The sequence below is a fragment of the Pteropus medius genome, unplaced genomic scaffold (assembly GCF_902729225.1).
Source record: "Pteropus medius unplaced genomic scaffold, Ma_sr-lr_union100, whole genome shotgun sequence".
NCBI lineage: Eukaryota > Metazoa > Chordata > Mammalia > Chiroptera > Pteropodidae > Pteropus > Pteropus medius.
Window position 1 is genome coordinate 3953611 of NW_024356333.1, and position 21368 is coordinate 3974978.

At 37.1% G+C, this 21368-nt stretch overlaps 1 protein-coding gene and 1 pseudogene across 1 annotated transcript in view; one reads left to right on the forward strand and one right to left on the reverse strand.

Moving 5' to 3' along the window:
• The window catches only part of CNTNAP2 (contactin associated protein 2), a 1613390-nt gene that overhangs the window by 1305251 nt on the left and 286771 nt on the right, over nt 1–21368 (reverse strand). The gene's annotated exons all lie outside the window — the stretch shown is intronic.
• On the forward strand, nt 16873–16991 carry LOC120601546 (uncharacterized; annotated as a pseudogene).

Consider the following 21368-nt stretch of genomic DNA (forward strand, 5'->3'; position numbering starts at 1 on the left):
TTTCCAGGTGGGGCATGGCGTGAGCCAAGCCGAGGAGGTGGAAGGTATTGCAGAAAATGAAAATAAACCAAATAGTGGGTACAGATGGTTCGATTAGAACAACTATGGTTTTTAAAATTTGAAAATTAATGAAAAGTTATACTATAAAGAAACTTGAGTGTAAGTGCGGGTTTTTCATCTATAAGCATTTAGGAGCCACAGAAGGTTTTCAGCTGGCATTACGGAGATCGAAGAAGAATTGGATTACACTGAGTAGAGGCAAAAAAAAAAAAATGAAGTAAATAGTTTAAAAATAATAGTCATAATAAAGCTATGAGAACAGTCCTGGCATGAGGTGACGGGCAAATCTAAAGGACTCTGGTGCCAATGACTAAACTTTACTTACTGTTGTAACTTCGCATCCTAGTACAGGAAGACGACCCCAATAAGTAGTTATTCTATAAGCAGATGCGTGGCTATGTGACCAGAAGGGATCATTAGTAGCCATCTACTAATTTAACCCACGTTGAAAGACAAGCTTCGTAAAATAAACACAGAGGTAAGATACCGCCATGAGTACAGCCTAGCATTCTCCAACCGCAGAGGCCAGCAGCGTCCACTTTTTGAAATAATTGAGTAAGGAACTACAGTAATACGATCCCTTCTTGGAGACATCCAAAACAGAATAAATCTTTTTTTTTTTTTTTAATTGAAGCCTTTTCCAAATTCTACTAAGAGCCGACAGTTAACAGAGTCAGATGATCAAGTTATTCATTTTGTAATATACTGTATCCTTCCCCTTAATTGTGAGAGGAACCAATATGATCGTAAGTGCCAGAACTGACTCTGGGGTTAAAAGATGGGTTCCTAAACTGCATAGAAGCAAGAAGAAAGAAGCAATTGCACTACGAAACTAAATGAGTCTTTGCACATCAACTGAGAACCTAGCTTATGGAAGATACTGTACCTTATTCATTAGACTGCCTGATTTTCCTCACACAACTTTTACTTTGCGCAGCTTCCTTGCTTAGAGTCTGTATGGAATATAAGCGCTGATAGTTGTGTTTTCTCTTTCTTTGTAATGCAAGTGCCCGACTTAAGTTTTGATTGCCAAGGCATCCCCCTCAAAGATGCATCCACTTCTAAGGTGCTATCTGGAATAAACACATTGCCAGCTACAAGCCTAGAGAGAGGCAGGCCACCTCCCCATGGTGAGGCTCCTCTGTTTTAGAGATCATGATTGATTACAATAGCTGACCATTTGGGCCACTCGTTTTGCCCCTTCCTGCCTTTTAAATTCCCTGCTCTTATATCTTAAATTCACCAATAGTCAGCCTACAAAACCATAGGCCCCCACCCTTGACCCCAATAAAAACCTAACCCCAGGCCTTTGCATGCTCTCTCTACCTGTGACCTCAAGGTGAGGCCTCAGGTGTGCTTTATAATTTCCAGGTCCTCCAAGTAATAAACCTTTATTTGTTCAAAGTTTCCTGATGGTTATTGCTGACTGGCATTTTGCAATCATAATGAGAACCACAAGGGCTGGCCCCAGCAGAACCCTGGTTTTCCATAGGCTGAGACCAGCACAAAACATGTTGTCAGTCTCATCATCCATGTAGAGGAGGCTATGTTCATTCGGTTTAATTCAGCACACAACTTTGCTCAATATCTATTAATGTTATCTTTCTCCATGGTGACGGATGCCATTTTTATCTCAGAGGTACGTGTCTTAATTTTAAAAGTGGCATTCAATTTTCTTAAGATATAGTTGTATAGATAAACGACATTCAAATACTGTTATGTAAGTATAAAAGATGAAAATCAACAGATGTTTGCCTAAGTCAATAATATTACTGCCAACTTAATTATTTGATTAGTTAGCTTATGCCTTTTTCCTCTTTGGAAATTTCAAGCTATTGTAGAAATTGGAAAGATGAAATACTGTGTAATATTTTGTTTTTGTGTTTCTACAGCTAATTACTGGCTGGATGGATGAATACTCATTTGATATGTTGAGAGCCTCTGAGGAAAAAAAAGAGTGTATTAAATATACTTTTACTCACTAATTCTGTACAATTTTTATATAAATTTGAGTAGCTTCAAGTTGTAAGAATTTTTCCCCAATGAAATTCCTTCAATTCCTCAGATAAGCTGCAAAGGTAACAATGCAAAATATTAATGGAGATATATTCTGTTAGGTTGATACTTAATTCATGGGGTTTCATGATTACCGAATCTATGAACCGAAGAACTGATTACAAATGCACTATTCAAAGGCTAGCTTAAGATTTTCAAGTATCCTCAATGAAATTTTTCAATAAATATCCTCCCCTGTGTATGTATTTGCTGCTTGGTTTTGAACCCCTGGCTCTACTGTATTTCTGTTCATTTCACTTCTTAAAGTCAACATCAAAAGTTCTGCAACAGTGTACTCAAGTGGATTTTCAAAAAGCAAACAGATCCCTGTAACATGCTGTGAAGAGTTGACTGGATATGAAAAAAATCGCAGCCCAGTATATTCTATTATGTTAAGCAGACTTTACTGTTTTACAATTAATTCAAGTAGTGGTGCTAAACGTAAGAGACCTATTTTAAAATTCATACTTTGAAATGTAGAAACAGAGATCGGTAGAGCTAAGAATCTCTTGAAGACCCCCCAGTCCATCCTCTCTCCCCAACCTACCTGCTCTCCCCAACCTGATTTACTATTGAGTGGAGTGAAGCCGCAGATGGTTAATGATTTGCCCATAAGATTGCATTTCTACTACTGGGACTAGAGACTCTCGTGATCTCTTCTTCTTTAGAACTGCAAATTCCCAAAGCGCTTCTTGCTAGCACCAGAGATTTAGAATGCATCATAAGCTGCCCTGCATTATCGTTAGTCGGTTATCAATAATCCATATTGATTATGCCCAGTGGTGTTTCAGACACGATACTAGGCACTTGGGACACAGTCATTTCCCTGAAGAACATCATGGTCTCATAGAGATACAGATATGTGCATCCCAATGAGTATAAATAGCAAGGATCGTAATCGATTCTCTTTGACTGAGAAAGAAAAGCTTCACAGATGTGACGCTGGTAAATTGAAAATTAATTCATAATTGTTTGGTCAAGAAGGGTAAGCAAGGTATTTCACACAAAAGAAATAGCTTGCACCAAGTCACGAAAACATCGGGTGGTTTTTGTATCCCCAACTAGATTATAAATATATTGTGAACAAGGACTGCACATGATGTGTTTTGGAAAAGTATCCCGCCCTCATTCTCTTGTCCTCTAAGTCAATGTATAACTGAGAATTGATTAAATCCTGACCAGCAAACAAGGTGCTATTATTCATTCCTTTTGAGTGCCATGCATGGAAGCTGTTCTTCCAACTATATGGGATGCATTCTCCTTTGGTCTCTATTCATGACCAAAATGTTTAAATTGTAGGCACATAAATAATTTTTTCTACTACCTACTTCTCTCTTACAAAAAATGGTTTTATGCAAAAGTAAGCAATTTCTCTCAAATTAAGCATCTGCCAAGTTATTTTCCACATGCAGCTCATGGAAGATTTAGGTGATTCGGGTGATTCAGGATAAAGTTTAACATTTAAATGATATAATGGATGTTAATAATAAGCATAAAAATGAACTTCCTGTTGAAAACTTTACTGGATACATTTTGAGTTCTGGATTTCATAGCCAAAGTTTTTATTGGCTTATTTAAGTTATTTGCATTCTCATGACTTTAATTTTTAATTAAAGCCACAGAGTGTTGTAACTATCTGAGAACCTCTGATTCTTGTAGGTATTCCCACATTTCTTCAAGTCTATCCTACCCAAATCTAAAATGAAAATCTACAGAATTATAACACTAAGTTCTATGGGAACATTAATACGTATTTGAATGATACACAGAATGCTCTTCATATGTTATAGTGATCTTATTTTAAAATTTAAAATTGTAGTGTTATAATGTAATGGTTTAAAAAGTTAGGATGGCTAAAATGTCATTCGCCAGTACAGTGAGGGTTCTACCTTATTCCTCTTTAATGCATATTCACGGGATATAAATGCTGTAAAAGAAGGCAATTCGGAGATCAGGAGCTTAAAGGTAGATCTCAGAATGCACACTGATGATTTGGGTTTTACGTTATAAAATCCGATGTTCAAATACATCAGGGAACACCCATTCGATGGGCTGCGATGCAGCTGCTAAACGGTACCCAAGTCGTGTTGGCCGTCCTCCACGACATCCTAAACCAGGCCAGCGCCCCGCATCTCCACTACTGCCCCGCCCCTCCGACGGATGCTCTTCACGAAGGATCTCCGTGGCCCCAGGAGTTGTTTCTCTGCTTCCGTTCTCACCTGTCAACTAGTTCTTTCTCTACGAAGCTGCCAAAGCGAACTTTTAAAACAAATCAACTTATACCCCTCAAACGCTTCTCTCTCTCCAGTGGCTTCCAATTCCTTTTAGAATTACATCTAAATCTGTGCCCGAGTCTCTTCAAGATCTTTGCCACGCTTACCTCCTGATCCCTGAACACCCTGCATCTGAACCACATTAGACTTTTTTTTCTGACACTCAACTTATTTCCACCTTCCTACTTTGTGTTTCATTTTCCTAGATGACTCTTCTCCGAAATCGGTGCCTAGCTGAGTGTTACTTAAGCTCCGGCTAAAATAGTCCTCTTCAGTGGTGCCTCCTGACTATTAAATCTCATGTCATCCCTCTTCTTCAAGTCTCTACCACACATTATCACAATATAATAACATGCACGCCTCTCTGTAAAGGAGAAATAACATCGTGTCTACAGTGGTTTTCTTCACACAGTGGGATTTTGAAGAGGAATTTCTCTAAGTATTGTTTGCTCTTTATTTACAGCTGACGAAGACTGTCAGAAAAGCAAAGAAGAATGTTGAGGGAAGGGGACTGTGGGCAAAAGAGGCGAGATGAGTAAATCTCACAGCCTTTTCCAGCCCCGTTAACCTAACCTACCCTAAGGGAACTCACTGAGTGTTGCCTGGACAATGAGTCCGCTAGGACCACCCTCACCTCATGCCCCACCCTTGGGAGGGACCAAGGCCACACTCAGTTCCCCACAGGACCAGTGCTTTCCCTGCTCTGGTAAGGGGCTACAAACCTCCCTAGGGCCCAGAGTCCGTAGATATTAGGTATCTGAAAAACCCAAGGTGTCTAGGATCAAGAATGTCTTTGTCCATATTCTAGGCTGCTCTTCAAGTTTCCTTTATAAACAGGGACAGCAACAAAAGGGGCAGGGCCTCTTCTCCCCGTCTGCCTTCCTGTGGAAAGTCGGGATGCTCAGGGACCCGGTGCCTGCTCCTGCTGACCTTTGCCCTGTGTATTCTCCCAAGAATCTATTCCTCAATTCATGCTGTGTGATGTCACAGTATTTGTCCCAAGTTTGCTGCATGACACGATCTATCAATTAGTTACAATTAGATGATCTATGGCACATGACTAACTGTATACTTTTAAAAAGTTGCTTAGGTATTGAGTTTCCGGTATTTTCCAACATATGAAAATTTCCCGTGCTATGAAATTAAAAGAAAAACATAGCTATTTTTCCTAAAATATAGTAAAATAGTAATTTAAAAAAATGATTACATTTTTCCCTCCCCAGCACAGCCAGCCTTTTCTGTCTTTGCCTATTTCTTATCATCTCTATTTCCCTAAATATTAATAATGGTCTTTGGAACAGTTCTCAAGCAGAAAATAATTTCAGATTTAGTCATGCTAAATCTTTCCATACGTTACCATTAATTAGTCCAAGTAATAGTTTATTTGAAGAAGGTTCCTATAATGCTCTAAATCCATACTTCCCATTTAGGCGATCCCTTCTTTCTCTTTTGCGAACAGCTAGGAGGAGGACAATTCACATAGGCTGGGCTGCCCAGTGTGGGGAGGAGGGAAAAAATAGAGAAACCTGATATTGATCATCAGTCCTTGAAAGCTACAGAGGTGGTGTACAAACAACCTAGCATATTAAACTGCAGTGGTTTCGGCCCTAAAAAATATAACGAGGAATGGGTTGAGAATGTGTGGTGCTACCTTATTTTCCTGTAATGTGCGATAATGAGATAATTTGGGCTGTTCTAGAACAAGACTAATCAACTTGAATTTCCACCTGATTTAGCAGAGTAGGATCTGACATCATTTCCTATTCTGCAAAGATTTCACTTATCTCTTATTTAGTTACATAGACAATATTTAGCTTTGTTCTTTGCCATATCCGCATTATGGCTTAATTAGTGCTGAGATGCTACAGAATACATTGTTTTGTCATAACTCAACACGAAACACATTTTTAGCATCTATAAACACCATAAGATAAACAAGAGATTCAGAAAATAGATATTCAAACAAATTCAGTTTTTGTTACAGCAAATCTTGCAAAGACCATTCCAGGAATATATGGCCCCAGCTTTGACGCCTGACCTCACTGTTCACGTGCCTATAGAAACAGAAAATTGACATCTATGCCTTTCTTTCTTGCTAGACTAAAAGTTTATTGAGGGAAAGGACCACACTTCACTTCGCTTTATATCCTCAGTGCTGAATCAAGTGTTTGGCACATGGTTGATGATCAAAAAGTGCTTGCTGACTTCACTTCTATAAAAGAGTATCTGTAAGCAGGTTTCAAGTACGCGGGTAGTGAACGTTGTACTTCAGACTAAAATCTCGGTTGCAGGTAAATATGCATACATTTTGTATTTTGACAATTTGGGGGTAAAGATCGCTAATCATTTAATAAATAACTGCTTTATTACTCTCTTTCTAAATAAATACAAGGCCCTGTATATAATTAATCTAATACTGAAATAAAATGTAATTTTAGTACTTTCCCAAAACAATATAGTACAGCTTAACCCTGATTCAGTACTAGAATGCAATTGTTTGTTTACATGCCTCAACGATTAGACCAAGTAGAAGAGAGCTACAGAATAGCAGAGTTGCATTTGTCCCTAAAAATTAAAGTCTGCCCCTGAGTCTTTCCTCTGCTCTGAATTGTTTAACTGCTGAACTGATACATAAAGGCAAAAATATCTCCCACTTTTTAAAATACTGTGTTTCTCTAGAGCCTTGAAAATATAATATAAAGGCTGCAGGCTGCAAATTTAACCATTAATATAAAGGGTTCTGAAATTGATATCCACACTGAATACTGAAGAAATTTAATAAAATTATGTATGTCGGATCTGATGTCCTCTAGAACAAAAGTATCACTCATATCCGAGCTGGCAATTTTTTGAGTAGTTGCTGCTGCTCTTAATGGAATATTACATATATTAAAAGTCAGGGTATATACATACACATACACACATGCATATTATTCATATATATACTATATATTATTTTTAAAGAAAATGAGAATTTTGTAACATCCAAAAAAAAAATTATTGATAAAGACATAGAAATTTTAAAAAAGACCAAATAGCAGCTACAGTGTAGAAAAGTCCAATTGAAATGAAAAATTCTCTAGGGAGGTATGACAGAATATTTTAAATGGCGGAGAAAAAAATCCATGAAATTTAACATCAATCAACTGAGATTTTAAGTCTGAGGAACAGCAGAGAAAAAAATGAAGAAAAAGGAACACAGGTAGAAATCTGTATGACGCCATCAAGCATAACAAAATATGCATAACCGGAGTTTCAGAAGTAGAGACAGGAAAAGAAAGAAGAATATTTGAAGAAATAATGCTTGAACATCTTCCAAACTTGATGACAGATATTAACCTGGACCTCAAAAAAAGCTAAAGAAATTCCAAATAGAAGCAATGGGGTCTCGAAGAGATCCACATCTAGACATCATAGTCAAACTATCTAAAAACAGAAACAAAATGAGGCTCTTGAAAACAGCAGGAGAGGAGTGACAGCTCCTATAAAAATGAGCTTCAGAAGACTAACAGCCAACTTCTCATCTAGAAACCATGGAGACCAATGAGCTGTGGGATGCTATCTTCAACGCGATGCAGAAAAAAGACTATTAACCAAGAATTTTATATCAATCAAAACTATCATTGCCAGAAGACCTTCCCTACAAGAAATACAAAAGAGAGTCTTTGATGCTGAAATAAAAGGGATTTGTATCCAGAATATATATGTATATGTAACACAATTCAACAATTCAAAGATAAGTAACCCAATTAAAAAGTAAGTAAAAAATTTGAATAGGCTTTTCTCCAAAGAAGATACACAAATAGGCCAAAAAAAAAAAAATCTTCATTTTATTAGTCTTCAGGAATATGCAAATCAAAACCACAGTGTGATACCACTTTATACACACTACGATTGCTATAATTAAAAAGAGGAATACGTATTTGAGAGGATGTAAAAAACTATAATATTCATGCATTGATGTTGGGAATATAAAAAAATTAGTTGGTCATTTCCTAAAAACATTAAACATAGAGTCACCATGTGACCCAACAATGACACTCCGTGGTATATACCTAAGGGAACTGAAATCACATGTGCATAAAAACACGTGTAATGGGCCTTCGCAACAGCACCACTCAATAAAGTCAAAGAGTGGAAACTACCCAAAAGTCTTTCAACTGGTCAACAGATAAACAAAATGTGGTATACTCATATAATGCAAAAAATGAGAATTATTGTTACAATTACAACATCGATGGATCTTGAAAACATTACGGTATATGGAAGAAGCCAGTCACAAAAGACTACGTATTATATGATTCTATTTATGTGAAGCCCTAAATAATCAAAACCACAGACACGGAAAGTAGATTAATGGTCACAAGGGCTGGGATGGACAAGAGAATGAGCAAGGATTGCTAATGGGTATGGGGTTTTATGGAACGTGATAAAGATGTTCTAAAACTAGATAATGACAATGGTTATACAACTCTGCAAATATACTAAAATATCTTAAACTATACATATATATAAAATTAAAAATGGTAAATGTATAGCATGTGACTTATATCTCAATAAAGATTTCATTTAATCAAACAAACAACAACAAACTGTCTCTTAAATTCTAGTCTTGTGGGGTTTTTTTCCCCCCTTGGCAATAGAATTCTCTTCCAAAAGAATTTTTAGAGAAAGACTATATATATATATATCTATATCTATATATATATAGATATATATATATAGATATAGATATATATCTATATCTATATATATATACATGTGCTATATGTCATTAATGTGAATATAATTGATCAGTGATTATTTAAAATGACAGCACAAAAAAAGTCTGTTGCTTTTTTAGATATATGGTTTCAGCAAGTATAGAACTCCTATATATACATTGTTGTGGCAAGGTACTAGATTAAAGAGGTCCCAGTTTGAAGCAAATTAGATATATATATCAGAATGGCATTATAATTCATGTCAGTAGACAGGTCGATAAAATTGATAAAGTACAGATAATTTATTTAAGATAGAGTATGGTGAAGGCATAGACAACAAAGATCTGTGTGGAGAGATGAATGCAGTGGACTTGAGATAAATAAAATTTCTTTTGAAGGCAGGGTGGACTTTTAAAAAAAATGTGACGTCACACATCATATTTCCTGAGCCTATACTTCAGGAGATGGTGTTTGGCTGGATTAGCACATCAGTACGCATGACAGAAAATTAATGTTCTAAGACTTTCCAGCAGCCACACTTTGGGAAATGTGTTTCTGTGCTATTTCCCCTCACTAAATTGATATATGAACCATCCACTGGCATAAAATCAGTTTTCGCTCTCCAGAAAGCACACACTATGATTCAGAAGGCTCCTATCTAAATGAACTCTGAACTGACAGGGTATTTTTGGCAGCATTCTTCCTATACATCTTTATTTTATTACTTTTTTGTTCACAGTGTATATTAATAGATGAAAGAAAAAATATGAAAATGATTAATTTCATTACTGGAAGTAAATATAACTGGAAATAAAAATATCTGCCGCTAGAATCCTAGTTGATCCAAGTCCCTGACTTCAGGGAAAAAAGTATATAGAATTTTAAGTGATGTGAGTTAAACTGGTTTATCTTACAATAAATATTTTCCAGAAGATTCAGCAAATCTAGTTTCAAAGCATGGTTTCCAGTAATCTCTGGCTATTTCAGCTAAAATGAAGGAATGTCAAGAACAACGATGTAAAGGAGAGCAGTTTCTTGTGAAGGAAATGTGAATGTTTTCTTCTATGGAGTGATTGGAAGCATGCCAGCAAGGCTTCCAAATTCTCCATCACGGCCCCTAACATCCCACTGAGTAGGTAAACGCGGAAGTGGTCTAGGCAGACTCACGCCGTACTTCGTTCTCGAATATTCTTCCCCACCTTTCAGTTTTTATCTTCGAAAAAAAAAAAAAAACTCCAATACCAGCGGCCCTGTAAGGTTCTCCAGAGCCTTCTCCAGATACTAGTCATTTCTGTTTATATTTACTCAATTCTTTACCTACATTGACTGTGTGCATTTATTACTTTCTGCCTCTAACTGCTCTAACTTGTGAATTCCTTTTATTTCTGCTTCTTCATTCCAATGGTAGTGCAGTACCCGGCCTTTAGTGAGTAGTGAAGTAAATATACATTTATTCTTTTGATAACTTAAAAAAAAAAAAGAAATATGACTCAGAAATGAGAAGCTGAGAAATTACAAGTACGGAGTTTTCAATCTGAATTAACAAGACATATTGTTTTCATTCTGAGGAAGAGATGAACTTTGGAAAGGTGAGAATTTTGATGCAGGGCAGGAAGTGTAGAATGAATATGGATTATGGGGCATTTATTTGGAGGGCACGTTTGGGTGGAATACTGGCTTGAGGCACTAGGAAGACTGAAGGGAATCGTTGGATTCTCTCAAGAAAGAAAAGTGTTGTTTATTGGAAGGAATAAGAATACTAAGGCATTATTTATTAATAAATAGTATATGGAAAACTATAATTCAAATTGGAGCATACATTATATTGATCCCTTGATAAAAAGTTTTATACAAATGATGGATAAGGATACACAATGTTTTAATCAGAAAAGCAGTAAAATTCTTTAAGACATTGGGGCTTTATTTAAATTAAGACTTTTTTTTCCCCAATATTCATTATTTTTCATCAGGAGACATAACTTTAATCAGAATTCGAGAAGAGACAAAAGTCTAAATTCTGAAACCGGATTACAGACGTGGCCGTTGACAGAAGAGAAAGAGCTGAGACTAAGACATCACTTACTCTGAGCCTTGCTTTGCTAAACTGTAAAATGAACAAAATAAAATAAAACCTGCTTCACAGAATCACTGAGAAGAGGCGAGGACATGCACCTGATATACAGCAGGTACTCACTAAAAGATAATGTCCTCTGTAACTCAAATGGCAGTTTCTGAATTTCTCCCTTACAAAAGCAAGTGGCATTAGGTTAACTCTTAACTAAAGTATTGAAGATGTATGAACAGGTATTAATTTGATGATATAACTATCTAGGGCATGACAAAATTAAAAGAATATCATTTCTATCTGTTATATCTGAATGGCTAATATTCTCATTAGGCTGTTCTTCTCAAGTACCACCTTCTAACAGACATTCAGTCTCCTGGATTTCATGTTACCACCTGTGAGGTGTCTGCCGGTCAGAGGCTTAGTCTTTGATCTTGACATGGGAAAAAAGAGTCTTTGGAGGATGAAGAAAATGGAAATCAGGATGGTGAGAGGCTCCAGTCAGCCTGTCAGATCCTTGGAGGACAGAACACTTCTAGAAAAATCTAATGGGATATCTTTATGACATTGAATTTCTAGCTTTGCAGAATTAATTTGTGTTCTTTTCTCCCTAGTCGACTGTACTTTTTATTCATTTTTGTTTTCTTTCTATTGTTCTCCCTTAGAATCTTCCCTAATCATAAAACAGAAATGGAGTCTCTTTTCTTCTTCTTCTTCTCTCTCTTTTTTTAAAGAGCTATAAGCCAGGCAAGATCGGTTTCAATGTTTTTACCATCATGTGGTAAACTGATGACTGTCTCATAAAAAGTAAGCTTTCAGGACTCATGAAATTGACCAAGTAAATGAAAGGCTTCTCACTTTGTCAAACTTTTCTACTCTTCCGTATGCTTGTGCATATATATACACGTACCTGGGTGCACGCCCACTGTGGGCTTTCAAGGAAGTCAAAACTGAGAGCCACAGATGGAGACCACTTAGGCTTAGAGACTCAACTATCACCTGGAAAGGTTTGTTTTTTTTTGTTTTTTGTTTTTTGTTTGTTTTGTTTTGTTTTAAGTGCCTGATAATGGGCAACAAACAATCTTGGCGACATTGGGGCAGCAAAGAGCTATGGCAAGGTCCCATTCCATAGAACACACTCTCCTTGACATCCTTGGTCAGGGCACACCTGGCTGCTGTTTACAGCTGGCAAACTTGGGAGGAAATCATTATCTGTGCCCCGAGAGGGGAGTCATCATTTGACACTCCCATCTAAACTCGCCCTCACAGCTTCACTAAGATCTTCGCTGCCTACTTTCTGACCTTTCGAAATTCTGGCAAGGTATATTTTGGACCTACTTTTTAAAAAGTTGATTCAGTCCTATAATTTACACCCGTAAGTGTATCTCGCTTAGTTTCCTTTGCCTTCATCCTTCTACTTCCTAATTTTTTCACCCTGCTGTACTTCTGTACACATAGTACCTATTCTTGGAACGCAAATGGAAATAACAAACCATTTTAAGTCACTATTCGATCTCAAATAATCTCTAATATATTCTTCTCTCTCTGCCATTCTCACCCTTGGAAATACGATACAAAAGTAAACTTCAGGCTGACAGTTAAATCACTCACTGAAGCAAAAAGGAATGGCACGTTAGAGGTGGCAGGGCTCTTCAGAACGGCTCAGTGCGTCTTCGCCATTTTGCAATGCGGAATGTGAGAACAAGCAGGTCAAAGAGATTCACCTACGGCCATGAGGTAGCTAAGTATCAGAGGCAATGTGAGGGCACAGCGGTTCCCCTGAATTAATCTTATTCTGCTTCCGAACTGCTCTCATAAATTTTTATCGTCTCTAATCTGTGATCAGCTGGAACGGACCTTACTTGAAAGAAACACACAATATGTAGTGTACTCCTTACTTATTCAATGTGGAAATGGGGAAGCAATAAGAGATTTTATTAAGAAAGCTGTTCCCTCCCTTGGATCCGGCGACATGTCAAACATGAGAAAATGTCACTGTAACTAGGGTCCCAGAGGGGTCGACCCCGTCTAACTGCATCACAGGCTCACTGCAGAGTTGACGACCTCATTCATAATTTTATCAAGAGATGTTCTATTTCTGTGTTGCCTGGAGCATTTCCTTCAATTTAATCACTTATGAAATTCCATGGCTTCTGTTAGAATGGATGATAAATTCATTTTATCTTCCGGTAGTTGGGGAACACTCATCTTGTTTAGCTTTTGCTATGAGCATTGTGTGGAGTTGGTCAATGCACGCAGAAACACACACTTGATCTTGAACGTATTCCTAAATATGTGGTTAAATTGCCTTCACAAAATAGCTTTGTTTCTGAGTGGACAATTTAAAAATTAATCAAATAGCCAATTCATTAAATATATTTAAAAGCATTATATCTTTTAAAAGGTATATGCTTCAGGATAAAGTGAAATAAATGTATTGCAGTATAATTATAAAACACAAATTCTTTGAAATCCCTTCTGACTAAGTGACATATATTTTGGTCAGCATAAACAGAAATATAGTGGTCATAAAGAGTCATCACAAAATACTACATACCTCTGACCATTTTTTATTGGTTATTTGCATTTTATATTCAAGTCTCATTCTATTTGCTTCACAGGTTATCAACGCTACTTCATTTCATTAAAACAATAATTTATTTACAACAAAGTACTCTGTAACAGATTTTGGAAGATCATATTCTTTATGCTTTTGGGAAAACTATTTCATTATTTCTTAAAAATAGTTATTACTTAACATTTTCATATCTTTTAGTATTTTACTGCACACAAAGCATTTTTCGGCTAATACTACCTAATTTAATATTGTCCATTCTATATTGAACTGCATGGTGAATTTAGTTGTTCAGATTTTTCCAAAGGCTATATATTTCCATCTTATTCTCTCTCTTTCTCTAATAATGACCTCATCAGTGTTTGTTTGTTTGTTTGGTTTGTTTATTTTTAGCAAGAATTCACCTAGAGATGATGGATGGCTTGGGCTGGTAGATGGGCAGATACGAGAAATCTCCTGAGGCTTTCTCAACTACCTTGTATAACTCCTGCTCAATATAGATTTTTTGGACTTGGGCTTCTTTATTTCCTTAACTCTGCCAGAAACCCCAACACATTGTTTTCTGTTCCCTAATTACTGTTCCCTAATTCTGTTCCTTAATTATTTCGTCTCTTCTCAGGTTCTTTCTAGGTCATTCTAGACAACACTGCCTAAACAAGGACAGGAATACGAACACAACATTTTTCAAAACCTATCAAATTGTATGTTCAAAATACTTAAAGTGATTTAAGACAGGATACAAATATGACTACAAAACAATGTATTCATTTCAGAGACTCACCACGATGGAGCTTCTGCTCTACAGAATATTTCCTTTTCTAGAATTTTTGAAACGATACTAGCCAAGGAGAGTGAAAATGGGCCATCTGTCAGAAATAGGTTTGACATCATTAAACAAAACCCATATAGCTTTAGTTGCTATTGCTGAAATCAATTTTGACTTGATACATGTGTATAAACAGAAGAATAAAGATAAAAATGAGATGTATGATATTCAAACTGATCTCAAACAGGGTTCTTCACAGAAAAAAATAAGTTAGAAAATGTGTGCTTTCTTTTACTCCTTCATTTAATAGGGTTATTATTTGACTTTATCTGCCTAGGTTATAGACTCATTAAAATTTTGTAAAAAGTGCTTAGATTACTCGAGTATTCATTATATCACAAATCTCATTTTGTTTTGTTTTATTTACTCAGTAGTAATAACGGCCTAGTAAATATTAGCAGACTAACCACTGCAAATCAAGCCTCTACAAGATGAGGCAAACACGAGCCTTCACAACCACGAACAGTAAGTGTTTAGTTTTTAGTAAAAGTTCTTTCTCTCTGAAGGCACATGGAGATATAACTAGTTCATATACACCTATGTGAAGACAGACGAAGCCATGGATCTTGCATGTGCTTACCTGCTTCAGAGTCTCTTGCAAAGAATTCTACCAAAGAAGGTAGATTCCTGTTTAAGGAGGATGTGAACCGATTTACACGTTGATGTTTAAAATAAACAACTCAAAGGGAAAAGCAAAGAACTGTCATCAAACTTCCGATGCTCTTTAAAAAGGGTGCAATCATTCTCGACGTCTAACATAAATAAAAGTTTGCCAAAGACATTCTTATGAGCAAGACACATGGAAGATGAGCGCGGCATTTGCCAAGGGAAAGTTGGTTGGTCAAGAAATTCTGTTTTTACATGGTGGATGTCACAGAGATTACTTGTTCATTCTCTCTCTCCCTCTCTCTCCCTCTCTTTTCTATGTGTATTTGTCTTAGTAAACATTTCCAATTGACAGTGGGCCACTGAGTTGTACAAAAATGAAAACTTAGCAAGATGCATTTTTCTTCTTTGTTTTGATACTGGTTACTCACATACCAGTCACCACGCTTCTAGGACAGCATGTCTCTTAGGTACAGAAAACCAGAGCAGTTTTCAGAGATCCGTCTCGGAGTCAAGAAAGAAAAGACGATATGCTTTTTTCCCTACTTTTCCAACAGTCACTGCCAATTTTGCATCCTCCCATCCTTAGATTACGGATTCAGAGTTTTGGTGCAGTATCATTTGGTGCACACCTATATAAAATATTCCAGTAGCAGACACATAATAAAAGAAGACAGCCATTTTTCTCTGAAAATTGTGAGAAATTTTGTTTCAGGAAGTAGGCTGAATCTGACTGCACGATTTCTAATAATTCACAGTACAAAGGCTGATATTGTCTTTATTTCCTTTGAACCCACAGGTAAGGATCATTACTTCCATTTCGGTTTCTGCATCCACAGAAGATGCACTTGGCAACTTCGAGTTTCCACGTAGGAGCGAAGCCTGAGAGACAGAGATGCTCTGATGGGCGCCTGGCCTCCCCTCCCGCAGCCCCCTTCAAATTCCTGACGGGAAGGAGTCTTTCACGCACAACCCTCGTCCTAGTCACTACTACTTATCCCTCTGGGTGTTAATCTGTTAGCACTGCAGCTCAGATATGAATTTTAAAATATGCTAATCTGAGCTGAAAAAGCTCCCTGGAGGAAAAATGAAATATATTCAAAGAAAAGAAGCTCACTTTTGGATTTCTTCTTACTTTGAGATAATTTTTTTGTTGTTGAAAAAAAAAAAAGATACACTTCCCATGAGAATCATTATGTCATTATGTAAGAGAAATTAGCAGAACCCAACCCTCTGAAGCTCACATAAGTGTGGGTTAAAAGGAACTATCACATGATTCCATTCTTTGATGAAATTCCATGTACTCTTATCAGTAGAATGCCACTCATAAGCCTTCTTGTATATATAATCATTGTAGTTGTACATTAAGAATATATTTTTATATAAAGTTTTCATAATTTCCCCTATTTGTATTTTTCCTTCTTTGCAGAAATCCACATGCTTGTATTCATATGTACTCTAGACATAATAAAATTTTAAATAAGACTGAGAGAAATAAAAAGTACATTTGTACATAAATGTCTACAAATGAACATGCCGTATTTTTCCACTGGGAAAATTATTTAGTTGGCTTAGATTTTAGATAGACAAGCTACCACTGCAGAATGGGAAAAATTTCTCTTCTTCACCACTGGTGGGTACTGCATCCCCGAGACAGATATAAAATCTTAACCGCCTTAGTTGAAACACCTTAGCTTAAAGTAAATTCAATCTATGGCTATGACACCCTGAAAAAGCCCTATCCTGGCTGATCTCGGAAGTTAAGCAGGGTCGGGCCTGGTTAGTACTTAGATGGGAGACCATCTAGGAAGACCAGGTGTTGTAAGCATAAAAATTAAAAAAATAAGGAATTGCAAGGTCCTTGCGATCTGTGAAGTCAACCAAGGGTTGCCTAAATAAATAGATAGATAAATAGATAGATGATAGATAGATGATAGATAGATAGATAGATAGATAGATAGATAGATAGATAGATAGATAGATAAAGCGAATTCAGAGATCCAGTAAAATTACAGAGTGAATTTGGCAATTTACAGAGAATTCCAAAGGCACAAAACTATACTTACCTAAAGTGATCCATTCTTTATTAAAAGTATTTATATGATATTCCAAGTACAAGTGGTCTTTCATCTTAGAATTTTTCTACTGGCTGATAGAGCATCTTACAGATAGTAGCGGTGCCATAATTTTAAATTGAATTCTGCACTTAAATGCTTTATTGTTTTCTTTTTATACCTACTTCATTCCACAAATACTTATTGGTCTTTACTCAGAAGTCCCTGCCCCAGTAAGATTTACCCTGGCCACTCTATCTAAACTCTAACCCTTAGTATTTGTATCTATTGTCTGTGAATTCTTTCCACTTTAGCACTTACCACCACCTATATCACACTACATATTTTTCTTATTTATCTTGCTCATTGCCTCTTTCCCTCTTTAAAGTATAAGTTTCATGAGGACAGAAAAGCTTGTTTTATGCATTGCTGTATATTTTTCCTAAAGCTTAAGACAATGCCTGGCATACAGGAGATGTTCGATAAATATTAGTTGAATGAAAAAAAAAAATGATTATTGAAACCTGTAAGGTTGCAGAGTTCCGACGTGAGAAAGAAGTAGAAAAATTTTTATTCTACATTGTTTAACACTGACTGTACACAGTAGGATTACAACTGTAAGACCAATAGGAAAAAAGTTCAGTTCTTTTTAGACCAAGTGAAAAACAGAATTCTTTCCCTTTTTTAAGGCCTTGTGTATCTTTCTACTCTAAGCATCTACTTCTTTCCAACACAATGCTTTAATATTATCAAAGAAAGACCCTAAAAGCAATGGTGAGATGCCGAAGGGTTTTGAGCTAAAAATTACTGAAGTGATGACCTTTAGTGTTTGGCAGAAGTAGTTAAAATGCAGATCTGGGGACATGGCCCCAAAACTACTGAGAGATGGATTGGAAGTTAAAAATATTCATATAGGTGTAGCTTCGTCCCCTCCCCTGTGTGGTCCACGGCTGCTCAAAGTTATATCACTGTTTCTTTGTCCCCAGTAAGAGCTCGCCAGTGGAAACGTTTCTGTTACTAAAACATGCTAAGGGAAAGCCTGCTGTTTTAGGGAGTGTTCATTAGGGAGCAGTGTACGTGGTTTGATTAAAGAAAAATGAAGGTAGGAGGACCAGGTGGGAAGTTTTCATGGTCGTGTAGTCTCGACATAAGAGAAGGTTTGGTTTTACTGTACGTCCCAGACATCCCAGCAGTGAGCATCCTGACGTAATGGAATTTTACTCTTTTCAAAGGTAACTTATGCCCGTGCTAAATAAATCTGATGCCATGATTTTTAAATAACTTTTCAATGATAAATACGTGCATTTAAGTGGAAGGAAGAAAGGGAGGAAGGGAGGGAGGAAAGGAGAAGAAACGGAGGGGGCGAGGAAGAGGAAAAGGGAGAGGAAGACAGAAAAAGAATAAAGAAGAAAATGAAGGAGAGAGGAAGGAGAGCGTTTTACTGTAAACTCCTGCCGGTGTCGTGACAATGAAAATTCACGTGTGGGAAAAAATGTGGCAGGGAGAAAGGACCGCTCTGAGCCTGACTAGACGATGAAAGACACCTTGAGGGGAAGAGATTGAAGTGTGCTCCAAATTCTCAAAGCTAAAGAAATCGAGTTAAGAAATCTGAAAGATAAAACGCCATCCGGATGATGGGAGAGATTCGGAGAAATGATGATGTTTGGTTTTTAGGTCCTTGGTCTTTTAACACTTCTCGAACTCGTTGAAGAATCTCTGAACATGAACTTTGTGGTTCTTCGATTCTTTAATGTCGCTTCATATGTGTTTGAGTCTCTGCCTTGTGTCTCTCCCGCCCCCAACACCACTCCATCCTTTCCTTAAGAGCAGGGCCAGCTTTAGGAAAGACTGTGAATTTGGTGGTTACCTTGGGCCCCTTAAATACTATCCCTTATTTCTGCTTCACCAAGTGACTACTCACCACACACTATTCATTCATTTCCTGCTTGAGAATGTGGTCTCTATTTCAGTTCATTGCCTAAGCCTAGCGCCTTGCTCTCCCCACCTCCCCCGCTCCTCCCCCAGACAGTGCCCAGACTTTATAGAGACCAAGTATTCTGAATTATCTAGAAAAGTCCCAATGTCAACCGTCTGGTTTTCTTGCCTCAGTTTGCTGCTGGGAAAATTATCACCAAGTCACGCCTCCTCTCTTCACATTCCTTTCTCAAATGTAACTCATCTTACCTATCTGTTAAAGAAATTAAAGGTATTAGTATTAAGGTGTAAATCACTCTAGTAAGAGACAGCCATCACTAGTTTAGAAGGTCACTGTACTCCTCCATTTTAACATGAGTTTATTTATAAGAAGACATATATTTGTAATTATTTCATTTATTAGGAAATATTTTCATTTATTAAATACTTTGAGGAATCTTTTAAATGTTCCTCTTTAGTTATTAATAAATCCAGGCATGCCTATCAGAATAAACTGGGCAGTAAGTAGTATACCATTTCTAATGAAATTAAGTATCAATTTTTTTTGGCATTGAAACAACTCAGAATATATAATATAGTCTATCATAATAAGCTTTCGTTACCTTCTAATATAAGAGGCATGAATCAATGACTTATCTCAATGAGATCACGATTTATATGTTTTGATATTTAAGCGAAGAGGATGTGGTGAGTGGTAAATCTCATTCTCTAAAGAAAAATGTTATTCTAAATTAAAACACATTGTTTTGGCAATGCATACATGATAGGGACTTTGGAAGCTTCTCGAGTTTTATCTGCAATAAAATTGTGTTAAATTCAAGTCACGGTGTGAAGTCGACTTGAAAAGCTGGAAAAAAGGCAGTGTTTTCTTAGAGAAAGCACTTGGCACCAGGTGAGGGGAATTCACAGAAGACTGATAGTAGGGAGCCAAAAGCAGATGTGAAACAATGAGACGGAGCTTTTGGATTCCCCGAGGCCCAAGGCAAAGTCCCATCTGTCAAGCACCTCTCTTGGCTCTCCCAAAAGAATCATGCCTCCAGCTTTCCGGGTTGTCTCAGAAATTAAACCTGCTCCAGGACCTGTCGCATTCGCCACTGTCAGCTTCCCAGAACAGGCTTCCTCCTGCCATGACAGCCATCATCTCAACGACTAGCCAATGGCCCACTGGTGACACTCCCAGACCCACCTAGGGCTTCTCCAATTGAACTTAACATGATGGCAGCCAGAGCCCATTCCCCCTTCTGCCCCCAAGGCACTTCCCTCCTTCCAGATGACAGAACCTGCTGGAAGAGAGAGAAGGAGCCTGTTTTGCGGACACTCATTGGAGCACTCTGCCAACCCCACAATGATTATCTGCAAACTTCTTACCGGTTAGAAAGCAGCAGATTTTTATCTTGTTGAAGGCTGCTGTGGTTGGCTTTTTTTTTTTTTACTTGTAGTGACCTTGCCACTAACTGATGTGAAGGCAAAACACACACCATCTTAAATTTGAAAATCTTTTTCGTGAAGATTAAAATCTATTTAATTATATATACATTCTATGATAACTATTAAGAGGATGTAAGCTTCGTGGGATTGCCTATGCTCTGTAAAGTATTGGGGATTGCTCTTCTCAAAGGGATAAGCGCTCTCTCTGACACACTAGGAAAAGTGAAGGGAACAGTATGTGTTTAACAAGCAACAGAGAGAAAATCCCAAATCTGCCACTTGCTGTTCAGTTTACAGCATGAGAAGCCTGCCGTACCGCGAATCTTAGTTTCCTCGTCTCTAAATTGGCATAATTATCCAAATTTCTTAAGACTTATTGTGATCATCCAATAGGATAGAGTATGGGGACACACGAGACACATCATCCGGGATTAACACAGCACAGGTCCTCCTTTCCAAACGACCTGTCTGCCACGATAGCCTCTAGGGAGCAAGTGGTTAATAAAGGCTGCTTTATGAGAGTGATGAGGAATTTTTCCTTGCTCGGTTGATATTTTTAAAACATTTTCGCATTGGACTGTCCAACATGGCAAAAAGATTAGCAAGTAGTTATTTCCCATTTTTGCCACGTTCTCAAAAAATCAAACCAATCTAAAGTCAAAAAAAGAAAAAAATTACCACCATCTGTAAGATCACCTAGCAAAATCAGAAAAAAAAATACAACTAATTATGTCTGTCTCTGTCTCCGTCTCACACACACGAAATATTGTAATGTTATTAATAAGACC